We start from the raw sequence: 15,161 nt of genomic DNA on the forward strand, positions 1-15,161 counted from the left end.
AATGGGCCCAGACTATATTCCAGGATACCTTCTAAATAGCATGAAATATGATATATCAGGTCCTCTGGAATTGCTATTTAACTGTAGTCTCCAAACAGATGTCATGCTTCATGAATGGAGAACAGAAACAGTCATCCTTCTGCACAAAGATTGGCCATCTACAGACCTGGAAACTGCAGATCCATAAGTCTCATTAGTCTCATATGCAAAGTCATGGAAAGTGTTATCATGGAAATGATCAATAATAACACAGGGAATCTCCAGACACTAGGCCCAACCCAATTTGGTTTTGTCACGGGCAGATCATGCCTACTCAGTCTGGTGAATTTCTTTGAGAAGGTCACGAAAGCAATGGATAAGGTCAAAATAGTTCACACTGCCTAGCTTGACCTGGTCAAGGCAATTGACACAATACCCACTCAGGAATTGTCGAGAAACTCAAGAAGTTAGGTACAAACCCTTATGTTATCCAGTAGATAGCCAGCTGGCTCAAAAACAGGACCCAGAATTTAGAATTGGGGAGTCCACTTCTACAAAGAAGTCAGTCAAAAGCAGAGTCCCTCAGGAATCATTCCTGTGATGACTCCTTTTTGGCATTTACTTCACTGAAGTCAAGGCCAATGTCAGTGGCCTCTGGCTGACTAAATTTGCAGATGATTGCAAATTAGGAGCTGTCATTGAATCCCCTACCTATAAAAATGTTCTCCAGAAAGGGCTGACACAAACAATTGGTGTCAGAACCACAGACTAAAAGTAAATGCCAAAAAATGCACAATAGTATCCTTCTTGAAGTCATCTACCCCTGGTAACTATCATATTGACAACACACCCCTAAGAGCTGACCCAGTAGTCAGGGACTTAGGGACACCCATAGACAGTAATTTAGCCTTTGACATCATATGTCTATAATAGTGAGAAAAAAACATTCTATGTTGCATAAGTTATAAACAAAGGTATGCCATTTAGGTCTGAGAAGTCATTATTCCACTCTATTTGGTATTCATCAGTCCTGTAACTGAGTTCAATGCTCATTTTGGTATGTACCTAACCATTCATATCCAACAATTGGAATGTCCACAGAGGTTCCTCACTAAAAGAATACAGGGCATAAGTAACATGTCCTGTGCAGACCACCTCAAGGCACTATCCCTGTATTCCTTGTCCTTTAGCTGTGGAGGGGCGATCTATGCCTGGCATGCAAGGCAGTGTCAGACCCCATCCCGATGGACCTCCTGCATATCCACAAAACAGGCAGCACCAGAATTATCAATTCTAAAGACTTAAACCTTGCCTGTAATATACGTAAGACTGCTGGAGAGACAGTTATATATTCCAGAGATTACCCCTTATCTGGAGCAGGCTCCCCATCCATGTGAAGCAGAGTTTCTCCCTAACTCAATGTAACACGGGTACTTGGATTAGGAACAGGATATTCATCCCTGGTTTGGCATGTGTGTCTCTAATGGACACAGGCAGACTTTAAATGGTTCATCTCCTAGGCCTCTGCTTGTAAATAATGTATCTCCTAAGCTCCCACTTACACTTATCAAGGGTACCAGAAGTTGTCCGAGATTTGGGATGTATGCCTAGGCTTAAAGAGACCCTTATGGTCATTAGCCTAGTAAACACCTATGAACCTATACCCAAGTGTTTTTAACTAATACTAAACCTGCCCTGATGGAACATCTCCTTAAGTTATTTAACCTGAGCCTGACTGCAGGCTCAGTCCAGGAATTAAGGCATTCAGCACTGGTGATGCCTGTCCTACTATGATCCCAGAAACTATAGACCTGACAAATCTCATTTATAAGGCCATGGAACACATTGTAATAGACTGGATTAACACAGACATTAAAAATATCAGCAGGCTAGATTCTCAGCAGTCAGATTTTGTAAAGGAGAGATTTAGTCTAATGAATTTGGTAAACTCCTTTAGAAAGATAACACAAGCTGTTGACAGCAGTCACTCTGTAAACACTGCCTACCTTGATTTGACAAAAGCATATGACACCATTCCCCTTGCTAGCTTATTTAATAAAGTAAATGCATTACAAATAGATTCTTAAGTATTAAGATGGGCAGCTAGCTGTCTTAAAGACAGAACCACATGGTACAGGTGGCAGTGACTGTGTCACTGAACATGACGGTGACAGACGGTGTACTACGGGGCTCAGTAGGGGGACTGCTCTTGTTCGGTGTTTATTTTTCTGACTTGCTGACTAAAAACAAGATCTAAGGCTAACCAGGTTTGTAGATGACTGCACATTGGGAGTCATTGTCAAATCTCCCTTTGACAAAGAAGCCCTTCATCAGGAACTTACACTTGTAAATGCTCAATTTATATTTAAAAAGGGCTTAAATTAAATGCAAAAAAAAGAAAAAGAAAAAATGGATCATTGTCACACTTGGTAGACAAACCATCCCCTCAACATATGCCACTGAAAATATCACACATCATATTGAAAATGTAGTTAAAGACCTGGAAGTTCAGATTTATGATTCCCAATACTTTGATCATCATGTAGTAATGGTTGATAGGAAATCCTCCTACTTGATGTAGCTCATTGCTAAGGGAATGTCATTCATCTAAGGATGGAAGTGTGTACCTTACCTTCCCAGCAATCGGGTATCCCATAGACTAGCATCGCTTAAATTCACCCCTAGGCATGTCTGACCTAGTTCTCCTTAAGAGGAGAGGTGCAGTCTGGTGTGGGAACTGGCAAGATATAATGGTCCCAACCTTAAGCTTCCCAGGATTCCTAGGAAAACAAAACCCTGATGGTAATCCTTTCGTCTGGTGTAAGGGGATGTTATTCATGTCAGGAAAACTCAATGAGCAAAACCCTGTTGACAATCCTTTCAACCCACCAAAAGCAGCCATTGGGATGCTGTTCTAAGGTCTGGTATTAGGACAGGAAAACTCAAAACAAACCAAAATCGCTGACGGCAATTCATCTAAAACAACAGCACAATCTTACTGTGATTGTATAATCTAAACTGGAGACATGGTGAAAGAAATAAGATGCTAATTAGAATGGTTTGTAAATATGATGATAGACATGTTTACTTTATTATTTTCCTTTAATTGAATTAATCTTTTTCCTTTAAACTGCCACTGAAAATGCACCAAAACCCTGATGGGCGACACACTAATCAAAACATAAGTAATAAATAAAATAAAATTATCATACCAGTGGTGATGCTTTTGTTTGAATTTTACATTTTATTCTGTTTTGTTTTGCCTAGCTTTCTATTTATATTTCTGTCACCTTCTTGCTTCACCTTAGTAATTTTTGCCAACCCTGCCCTTGCCCCTAATCCTAATGTACATCTTAACTTAAAAAAAGCTCTTCCCATAACACTACTACTATGCAAGACTACATGCACACGCATACACAAACACACTAAATATATTCCATAAGCCTAACCCTAAACACTCATAATCACACACACACACACACACACACACACACACACACACACACACACACACACACACTTCTCTATCCCCTTACCTAACCCTTACTGTAACCCTAACCCCTCCACTTTCACAACCACCCTCCCAGTATGCTTCCCACGACAAACATCTGACAAAACATCTGTTTAACAAACTGAATGTTCAACCAAACAACCCTGCACTTCTGGCTGTCATGCAAAGTAGTGGTTGACCAAACACATGACACTCATCTACATACACATAACACACACACAGAGCTGGCTCCAGCACTAGGTGATAAGGCAGTTGCCTAGGGCCCACTGGCTGAGAGAGGGCCTGCTGGTCAGGAGATTCATTTTTTCAATTAAAAAATTACATATTTTTTGAAGGGCATTCTTCTTTAAGAATGCACTTTGTGTCAGAACTCGCAGATGCAACAGGTGTGTCCAACCTGTTTACATATTCATCTTCTGTGTCTGTGTGACCTCTTGTTTACATCTTCATCTTCCACGTGCGCAAAATTTGAATACCAGAAGACATTTGGACTGAGGACCAAGAATGGACACGTAAGAGGTAGGTGTGTGTATGTGTTAAAGATACAGGTAGGTAGGTGTGCCTGTGTGTGTAAGAGTGAAGTAGGTAGATGTGTTTAAGAGGGAGGTAGGTAGGTGTTTGTGTGTGTGTGTGTGTGTGTGTGTGTGTGTGTGTGTGTGTGTGTGTGTGTGTGTGTGTGTGTGTGTGTGTGTGTGTGTGTGTGTGTGTGTGTGTGTGTGTGTGTGTGTGTGTGTGTGTGTGTGTGTGTGTGTGTGTGTGTGTGTGTGTACCTGTGTGTGTTTAAGAGGTAGGTAGGTTGGTAGCATACCTCTCAACAGTCCAGATTTTTGCCCCATATTTTTGGTTTGTTCCTCATAAAATGCATGCTTTTCTGGAAATCATTGAGGACTGAAGTTACTAAGTAATGATAGACATTTCAGTCTCAGATTTCATATCCGTCAGAAAAATGTATACTAGCACAAATCCTGTTATTCTAGCAACTGTTGAGTTCATGAGAACAATATTTAAAATTTGACCTTATTTATTTTAGGCTTTGTTCAGATTTCTTGGCACTAAGAGGTTGAGAGATATGTATGTGTATGTGTATTTGTGTGAGTGAAATGTCGTAGTTAGGGATAGCAGGTGGTTAGTAATTTGCTCAGGCTCAAACCATGTACCTTAGTTACTGGAAGCAAGAGACTAAATCCACTACCCCAACTATCAAGCTACATTTTTTCAAGGCACTGAGTTTTAGGTGCATTTTTCAAGAAAATGAGTTTCAGGTGCATTTTTCAAGGAACTGAGTTTCATGTGGATTTTCAATGAATTGTGAGTTTCAAGGGAAGAGAAGTTTACTGCTGTTCATGCTAAGTCTACTTACAATGTGTGACTCTTTTGTTTAGCAAATGGTATCACTGTTGTGCTATAGAACTGAAAAATATTGTTAACAGCATACTTGATTTTGATGCAGAAGGCTGTAGGTTCTACTCCCACAACATGTCGATGGAATGCTGATACTGTGTTGTACTTTAAGGGGGGGGTGCTGCAGTCCTGAGTATATCCTCCTTTGGATGAGATGCCTGATGAGTAATAACCTGTTATCAGTTTGACATCCATTCCCTATTGCAATATTACCAGGTTACTTTTTTTTAATGTCATATCGGCAATTTATTCTACAAAGGGAGCAGGCACTGAATTTGTAGATGAAACACTGAAATATAAAGTTGTTTGCTAACAGCAAAAGCTTCATTATTTACATATCTCTTTAATGTGAAATTATTCAGATGATCTGGTAGATTGTAATGACAGACATTTGAGTGGCCTTGTATGGTTGAAATGTTCTGCATTGGGCAGTTTTGTCATTATTGCTTTGTATGTTTTGTTTCATTGTTTGCTGGAAAAATGTTCAAAACTGTAAATTTAAACACTTTCTAACAAGTGATGCTGTATTATACAAGCAATATAATTTAATGCAGTCAGGAAGGTGAATCAAAGAACTCCTGCATGCTTGAAACCCAAAGGGAAACAATCCACCACTGGCCAGATACGTTTTCTTTGAATTTCTTTGAATTCAATGCTGTTTTAATTAATGTGAGTTTCAAAGACAGAGAAGTTTTAACGGTAAGTCTGTTTTCATTGTGAGACTGTATTGTTTTGTTTAGCAAATGTCTATCAGTGATTGTGTTATAAATTTTGAAATAAAAGTTTTAAATTAAATCCAAGTATCTGTAATCATTGTAGAGGTAAAGCAGAAAACACTATTCACACTGAGAGGTCTGAAGAGTGTTTATGGTAACTGGGGAGAAATAGCTAAGTAATGGGACACTAGAATGTCTGCAGGGGTGGGTGATCCATTACCCTACCTAGTACCTCATTTGACCTTGATCTGGCTCTGCACACACATACACACACATATATAATATATATATATGTTTTGCTAGATGGATAAACCCAGACAAATGCACACATATATTTACTGTTGTTGTTGTCTTTTGGCTTTTCCTGGTTAGGGGTCGCCACAGCGGAACTCCGGTCCGATAATGATTGGCAGTAGATTTTAATGAATGCCAAGGTGTCAGCTCGATGTTCAACCTTCAGCGAAGGCATGCCTATTTACGCATGTCTTTCGAACGCCCACCCGACCACGGAGAGGACATGCACACACCTCACAGAAGGCACTCCCTGCACTCCAGCCAAAAATCGAACGGGAGAACCTCTTGCTGTGAGGCAACAACACTACTGAACAAAAAACGTTTTGTTGGGGATTAAAAGCATAAGACCTCAATATACAAATCTGACATTTCTAGCTCCACTCCTAAATGTGTCTTTTCACAACAGTACACTGTAACCAAATGTAAGTTAGTGTGTATCAAATAAGAACATTTGCATTCAGAGGAAACAATATGGAAGTTTGTGAATAGTTCTAAGCACCTGGCCACACCCCTGCCTGTAGAGGACTGCAAAGCCCAAAGTCTTCACACCATGATGTTTACAACAGATTATATACTCAGTGAAGCAGAATTTGCACTATTTTACACTGTATATTGTAGAGCAGCATTTATTCATCAGTGACTACATCATCACTTACACAGACATGCCATACATCATAGCACATCCATAACAGACTATCATATAACACACCCCACTACAGTGGTCGAGAGACAATCCATTAGGGACTGTATCACAACCACACCCCATTGTAATACTTCAGAGACAATTCACTTGGGACTGTCTCACAACACACCCCATCGTAATACTTCAGAGCAATCCATTAGGGATGGACACATAACACAGGAAGTGCTATGTGGCAGTCCATGACTGGATGTGCTTTGTGATAATACATTAGAGACTGCCACATAGCATATCCCATAGCAATGCTTCAATGCCCAACCAAAAGGAGCTGCCAAATAGTGCACCCTGCTGCAGTGCTTGGCAGCCCATCTGACAAGGGAAAGTGATATAATGCACTTCTCTGCAATGCTTTACAGCCAGTCTAAAATGACGGATACATAACATACTCTATAGCAATGCTTCACAGCCTATCCAATGAGGGACTGTAACACGGTGCACTCCACTGTAGTTCTTCATAAATGATAGCCACAAAACGCATCCCACTGAAATCATTCACAAGCCATTCATCTCAGACTTCCACACCTCACATTATTCTCCAGTTTGGAAGAGCTCATCTGTGTGTGACTATCACATCACAAATTTCATTACTTATCAATAAGATCAATACCACACACACACACACACACACACACACACACACACACACACACACACACACACACACACACACACACACACACACACACAATGCCATCAGGGCTGCAGTATCATATATTCTGCTTAAGAGTAGCATCAAACTCATTGGGGAATGCGACATCACACATGATCCCACCTATCATGGAGGCTGCACTGTAGCAGATTCCACCCACAAAGGAGTTCTAAAGCTCTCATTCTACTCCAAGGTAGTTTAGCTCACCGGTCAGACAGTGCCACATCATATTCTCCACTACAGTAGAGTAGGATCCACTCATCAGAAAGTGAAGCAACATTTGCTAATTAATAAAAAGAAATCATGCACCTCGTTGTAGTACAGCAGATGTAACTCACCAACCCTGCTAAAAGTTCCCTAATCCTGTCATATCAAAAGTTCTCAAAATGTGCACCCCAAACACAGGCATATATGCAATCTTAAAACACCCTAACCCATGTAAAATGAATGCTTCACAACTGAATCTTCATTTGTTGTACAAAAAAGTAAAATAAAATAAAAATAAAGGACCAGATTCAGAAAGGTTGCCACATGGAAAATGCCTGATGTACAGCATTTGGTAAGAATTTCTAATTTAGATACAGGCCTGCCACCTTGTTGCACCAGGAATAGGCACAGCACCATGGCGGGCTGTCTCTGTGGCCCACTATAACTGCTAATGAGGCATTCTGGGAGAGTGGAAGTTGGTATTAACTACTATAGCCCCTTAGCTCTGTGAACTTCGGTCACCTAACCACCGACAACTGGGGCAACACGAGACTATTAGCTTAGTAACCTCCTATGAACCTATGTTATTTCGCTAGATATTCTTCCCCTCCCTTGGATATACCTGCAGTAAGGTATGAGTCACTCAGCTGCATACATTACATTGGCTGACCATGTTAATGAGCAGAATAAAAATTCATGTTCTCCTAATTCTGTTGTAGCTAAGTACTTGGGGTTTTTGTGGTGTTGGGAGGGGGTGTGTGTTTGAGTGTCATGGATGCATGTGTGGAGCATATGTCGAGTTATGACTAGTGTAAGGTGAGACTGTGCATGTGTGTGTGTGTGTGTGTGTGTGTGTGTGTGTGTATACATGAATGTGTGTATGTGTTAGGGAGGCTGTCATGACTCCACACTCCCCTAGACTAATGCAGACATCCTGCAACATTTGGGGTGGGGTGGGGGTAGGTGGGTCACTATACATGAGGGATAACGCAAAAATTATAGAATAAAATTTTACAGCATAAAAGACCCAGGGCAGGCACAACTCTTTATATGTTGCCATAAATTTTCCTAAAAGTCAATAAAAAAAAAGTTGTGCAACATGAACAGTGTGGGGAAAAGAGAAAACTAGACACCAGCGATATCCTATAGAGCATTCCCTAAAGGCAATTAAAAACCTGTATTCTTGGCACTTACACAGCACATTAGTCCCCTGCACCACTACTAGAGACAAGGGATATGTCTAAAATAAAACTGAAGTATTTAAAAAAAAAATTATAATTAAAGGGTGGAAGTTTCAAATTCTGCACTCTCGACACAGAAAGCAGTGTATCAACCAGAAGCCTTACAAACTACACTAACCGATTAGTTAGTATAGTAGGGTTCTTTTTCTTACATTGTGAGCTTGGATTTATAATGCCTGAAATTATTCAAAGATTGCAACAGTCAGTAATTTAAGAGGGATAGGGCACCTATAAATGGCAGCAGCAAGAGCATCCTGTAAAGTCAGAGACAGGGGGACAGTTGAGATGGATGGGGGTGCGTCTCTTGGAGAGGAAGCTTCAGGACAAAGCAGGAAGGAGAACTAAATGACACAGGAAAATTTTAAAGTATGACTCATACTCACACTAGAAGTTAACAGAGTAACAGGTCTAGAATCACAGTGCACTTAACAATGAGTAATAAGTATGAAATTGCTGTCTGGCATCACCGACTGACTGCAATCATCTATGATGTATGAGGGTCAGGAAAAAAAATAACGGAACACATTAGGGGCATTCTGTCAACTCAGGGAGAGGTAAGAAGTATGTAAGTGTGCGTATGTGTGTGTGTGTGTGTGTGTGTGTGTGTGTGTGTGTGTGTGTGTGTGTGTGTGTGAGGGAGAGTGAAGGGGAAGTGCCTGTCCTAACACAATGCATGGGTGGGCCACCAGTTTTGAATAGCGCAAGAAAGGGCTGATTTTCACTTGACATAGAGAAGGGTGATTCAGAGACATGCAAATTAACTGAGACATGCAAATTAACCGATGAGACCTTTCCTCATTGTGACTAATGAGTGTTTGAATCACAATTTCCTGTATCACAGAAGCAGTCTCTTTTGGCAAAGTTGGAGGGGTTCTTTCTGAAACCACAGGAAAGTAAAATAAGGACTGCATTTCCCATTCAATTCATTGTAAATTGCACATATTTCACATACTTTTTACTTAAACACACATACAGCCTCTCCAAAACAACATTGACCATCTAAAGCAACCCCCCCCCAGAAAATAAATTTGTCTCTGTAAGAATGAAAAATAAATGTAAAATAAAAGAATAAAAATTGAAATAAAACACTGATTGCAAGTAACCAATTGTAAAATGCCATTATTAGCAAAAATAACTGAGGCTGTTTGAACTATCTGAAACTAAGCTAATTTGAAAACATAAAAATGTAAGTAAACTATAATTACATCAAAGATGAAATGCCAATCCAAAAAAAGGCTTCAGAACCAGAGGAAAAAAATCATCCATTAAGGCACTCCATTCATAAAATGTATGTAGAATTCTTAAATCCCTGTTAAGTAGAAACTGAAGCTAATTCAAAACACTAACCTGTACAAAAATGTAAAAAAAAAATAGATAAATGCAATACATTAGTATTTAAACCTTCAGTACAAATTGTTTCATTATCAAAAACCTTTACACACACACACACACACACACACACACACACACACACACACACACACACACACACACACACACACACACACACACACATTAGTACATTTAAATATGTTAAGCCATGCTTTAGCAAACTATGGTTCATAAAAAAACTTTTGGTCAAATCTCAATGTGGCTGAAGTCAGAAATACGAGAATGGAAGACTTGCCTTCCTTTTGGACTCATATTAAAACTTGTTTCAGAGGTTGAAGGAGAAGGTAGAACCCCCCCCCCCCCCAGCATGAACCATGTTAAAGCCTTTCCCAGACTTTCACTGGATTGGGATTTAATGGCTAAGTTTTGATGAGCCATGGTTCTGTCAAATGTGGCTTAATTTCTTTATATGAATTTATATATATATATATATATATATATATATATATATATATATATATATATATATATATATATAAAATGTATACAGTTTCTTGTGCGGTCAAATGTGATCTGCATTTAGAGTGTGAATTGTAGAGTATTTTTATTGATTCACACTTCATGAATGAGTTTAGTTGAACTTTCCTTGAGATTGTCAGACAGTAGGTTTTAGGGAGTATTCCCATTTTCACCTAGCCTTTACTCTAACCCATCACTTTTACATGCGCACACACACACACACACACACATACACACACACACACACACACACACACACACACACACACACACACACACACACACACACACGCGTTTATATTTTTTCTTAATATATGATTGATTTCATATAGGCAGGAAATTGAAAATATATTTCATCAACACTGAAAAACACTGAAACTGTAGTCATCAGAAAAGAACCCCTAACAGTGTTTCTCTGCATCAGTACATTGTGTTTCACAAGTACTTTTGGAACAGTAATTGTAAAATGATCACATACATTTCTATACTTACAGCTACAACTCTGCCATTTTCCTGTATAAACATCTCATGATCAATTTATACAAAGTAAAAATTGTCCACTTTGACCACAACGTAACACAAAAGCAATGCTTACCATCGGGGTTTTCTCCTTCTTCTCCTTCCTTATATACACTAATGCTGCAGTTTACAACTGCAGTCAAAGAGAATTCATTCTACTGCATGTGTGTGTGTGTGTGTGTGTCTGACATTATAACCCTCCATTTATTACTAAATACTTAGCGCACTTAAGCATAGTTCTCTATATTCAAAAATGGAATGCCCAGTTACTGTGTGCATGTAACACCACAAGTATAACATTCAACCATAGCACCCATCATGACTGAAAATGTAAAAAAACAAAAAACCTCATTACTTATATAAACTAATTATGTGATCAAACAGCAAAGACAAGCGTGCAAATTCTGGTAAAAAAATTTAGCTGATAAAACAAAAGCTGACTGCAGTGAAACTTGAGAAATGCAGAAATTGACTGAATGGACAGTTCATGTATTCATTCAGCAAAATGGATTTCAATTAAATTCAGGACTTGTGTGCATAAACACACAGGCACAGACAGAGACAAACAATAAACACACACACACACACACACACACACACACACACACACACACACACACACACACACACACACTTTTTTGAATTGGTGGTTTGTAAGTTCCACTCAATATAACACACACACACACACACACACACACACACACACACACACACACACACACACACACACACACACACACACACTTTTTTGAATTGGTGGTTTGTAAGTTCCACTCAATATAAAGTGCTTTAATAGCTCTCATAACATCATACACATCATACCAAACTCTCTTTTTTCATAAATTATTTATTGTGTTCATTCTCACAGTCAAGGCTCTTCATCTCCTCTGCAAATGGCATGGTTCATGGAAATGCATGATGGGAACACATGGCAGCTCATACCTCAAAACTGTCCAGATTTTCACAGAATGTCCAGATTTTTGTCTCATATTTTTGATCTGTTCCTCAAAAATAGTTGTGGTTTTCTGGATTTTTGTGGCAAATCAGTGAGAATTAAATTCCCTAAATAATGACAGGCATTTAAGTTTCAGACTTCATATCCTTCAGAAAATGCATGTTAACACATGACCTTTTATTGCAGCAACATTCTAAGTTTATAACAGCAATATTTAAATTTTGTCCCTATTTTTGAGGCTTTGTTCCCCCATTATATTTGTCTTTGTCCAGATTTTGTGTGCTAAGAAGTTGAGAGCTATGAGTCAGCTCTTTGTTGTTATAGTAGTTTCTCCCTTATGTGTCGTGCAAGTGTTATTACCATCATGGGCTTTGTGTGAAGAATACAATCCAAAAATGCACTGCATTCTGCACAAGAAGCTTGTCAAAGCTGAGTTATGACAAAGAGATTCTGAATGTGGTGCCATGGCTTTACATCATAGCAGACAACGTATTTCCACATTGCGCAGCTTGTAGAAAATGAACTGGTGTTTAATGCATGGATACTTTTGCGTTAGTGCTCCTGTGGTACCTGCTTATGGTTCTTGTACCCGCCATTCAATGAAAAGGGGAAAGGGTGCTTAAATGTTCACCCCTGCAGCCCCCAAAGTGCTTTACATTTCTGAAAGAGTTGAATATTTATTCATTGCGAAGGTCATTTTACTTAAAGAGTCTCTAGTACCCATTTTATCCTTCGACATAATTTTCCTACTCCCTGAGACCGAAATATCCAGCAGTATAGCACTTTGTACTCAATGCACAGCCAAATGGTTAGGTGGATTCTTTCAGCGAATGAACAGAATTATCAAGCAAGTGTTCATTCCTGGCAGTTAATCATATGAAGCAATTAGAGGAAGACTTGTGGTGACCAAATGACTCCGGGGACAATACGTAAAGGGATTAGTGCTAAACAGTCACTAAGAGAAATACAGCCCAGCTCTATAAGAGATAGAGAATTACATCAAGTGTGATATTACTGGAGAAAAGTCAATATCATAAGAATTAGAAAACAAGTTTGTGTGTTAGGAGCCAAGAATAAAATGAAAAGTTAGTTTGCTACAGAACTTTCTTGTCAGAGGAACAAAGATACTTAAACCTGAATATGCTAACCTACATTTGGCTGTGGTTCGGGGTACCTCTGTGAAGCTAATATCAAACAGGGCAGAAAGGTTCAAATTTTGCTACTGAGGTAGTTCAATCAGGTGGCTGCTGTTTCACTAAAATAGAAGGAAGAAATACATGTATTCAGTCAGAGACATGCATGTGCCACACATACCTACGCATGCGCAAAGATACACAAACAAACATGTATGCACAAACGCATTTATGCAATTGAATGCACACAAATTTGTACATACACAAACTAGTACAAACATACTCATTTATACACACCCACAAATAGGCACACACTTCTGTGTGCATAAACACACATACAGTCATACACTATATACACTCAGATAAAGAACACACACATGCACACAGACACACACGTGCACCTATGGACACAGAAACATTTTCTCACCTATATCCATCCATCCTCAACCCCTTTTCCCATTTCTGCACATGGGGTTGAGGTGTCAATTCAACAGTGACAATCACGTAGAGCATATTATTGTGTTAATTACTATGAGAATATTGATTAATTTTTTGTAAAAAAAATTTTTTTAAGCAACACAACTGATTTTAAACTCTCTTAGCTGCTTACCAGCAGCAATGTCTTAAGTCTACTTGAGGTAACATTCACTGCTCTTCATGAAAAAGCAAGACACTGATAATTTGTGAGTTGCCATACTCAAAAAGGCTAGCAATTTTAGGATACAATTAGAGTATGTCTCATAAAAATTCAAAACAGTGCTGCATGCCATCATTAGCGGCAGTAACAACAAACTGTAAGAATCAGTACCAGCCCTTGGCCCAAGGAAAACAAAGAGGGTTATTAGAACAGTAAGGATTAGAACCTATGTAGGGTCTTAGGAATCTGTATTTCTCTTTAAAATGAGATCATTGTTATTAAGCTTACTTGGCTGTCTGATAAGGAACTTCAAATGTTGGTGACATCTACGATCTTTGACGTTTTAGCTCAGTTTTGGCTCATACTTGAACATCTTAGGACAATCCCCAGATGAAGGGGCTAAATGTGTGTGACTTCAGTGACTGTGGTGCAGAAACACAGTCTGATACTGAAGAGGGTGGCTGGGTACTTCAGAATTAAAATAAAACATATTTCCAGTTCTCATTCCCTGAAGGTGGACTTGGACACATACCAGAGTACAAGATACCACTAGAGGAAGTAGTACAATGTTTCACCCGAGTCTTTGTTTGTAACCAAACACTAATGTGTATGCTGGTTCATAAATTAGAATTGAGAGTGTGAAAAGCCCTGGTGCCACTATACATCCCTACTTCTTCCAGTTAAGGACCGCTAATGGTTTGGAACTGGTCACTCCATTAATCCCAATGGTCTCTTCCAGACTCCACCACCATGGCTACAGCAGTGATAGCCATCTGGCCATTGTGGCAAGCCTGAAGAATGAAACCAGATAATGGCTAGCCACATTTCTGAAGAATAATCAGTTTGATGATAGGGTAATAGCCAGAGTGAGATATTGTTCCAGAGGATATTCCAGTAGGGAAACAGCAAGCATAATGAAACAGACAAAAAAAGAGATATCCTGTATAGTATTTCTCTTGATACCTTTGTACATATTATCAGATAAGTACCACAGGCAGAAAGGGATGCCTGGCATATTTTTATGAACTACAATATTAAACTAAAAAAAGTGACAGTATTCTCTAAACTAAGAAGAAATGATAGTATTCCATCTGCAGGAAATATAGAACACAAGCTGACAGCTGCACTTTGCAAATATAACTGTGTTCTAGTAGAGCTGAGGCACTAGAATAATTGCAACTCTTTACAGGCAAGGCTAAGTTTTTTTGTAAATACTTACTTTTTATTTAAAATATTTGCTGCAACCTGGGGCACTACATTGCATCAGATTATTCATTTCATGTTTAGTACAAATTTGCCCTAGACTTCCTTGCAACCTGCAAGACCAGAAACATTAGACCCAAAGATGTGAACTTCATCTGCGACTGC

This window comes from Protopterus annectens, chromosome 6.part0 (genome assembly GCF_019279795.1).
Source record: "Protopterus annectens isolate FY-2018-M chromosome 6.part0, PAN1.0, whole genome shotgun sequence".
In the NCBI taxonomy this organism is placed as follows: Eukaryota; Metazoa; Chordata; order Ceratodontiformes; family Protopteridae; genus Protopterus; species Protopterus annectens.